Raw genomic sequence first — 599 nt, 5'->3', positions numbered from 1 at the left:
ATAATTAACTGTTGTCAGTGCACATTTTTCAATTTCTTGTAGCTGTCAAGCAATAAATCCTTCCTCCTAAGATCATATCTTCATTTTTACTTTGCATTTTATTATTCATCTTCAAAAACCCTGCAAAGCTTCATGCGAGTCAGTAGTCCATCAGTGCCAACACAAGCTTTTCTGAATCTATTAAATAAACCAGGCAAAGAATCTGACATGTTTAAATAAAAGAAACAGTCAGTACTTTGACTCAAGTGTTGTTCTTGTTCCTGCAATTTTTATATACAAAGTGAAATCACACTAATAATACCTATAACACTCAATGCGAGACAAATGCTGCCATTATAGAAACCATGTAACGCTGCCCTTAAGGTCTAAAGCACAATAGCGTCTAGACATAATCACAATGTAAAGACTTTGTTTCGTTTCATTTGACAGTCATGTACCTATGAACATGAACTACATTTACCTTTAATACTTGAGCACATTCTTAATGCAACAACTAGATTTTGAATAGAGGAATTCGCTTGGAGAATTTTACCACTTTGGCTTTCTTACTTTACCACATTTCGTCCATGCTTCTGTGTGAACAAACCTTCAAGACATCA

The sequence above is a fragment of the Genypterus blacodes genome, unplaced genomic scaffold, assembly GCF_046128005.1.
Source record: "Genypterus blacodes isolate CSIRO-AG114 ecotype Tasmania unplaced genomic scaffold, CSIRO-AGI_Gbla_v1 ptg000044l_1, whole genome shotgun sequence".
Taxonomy (NCBI): Eukaryota; Metazoa; Chordata; class Actinopteri; order Ophidiiformes; family Ophidiidae; genus Genypterus; species Genypterus blacodes.
This window is presented reverse-complemented; position numbering follows the sequence as displayed.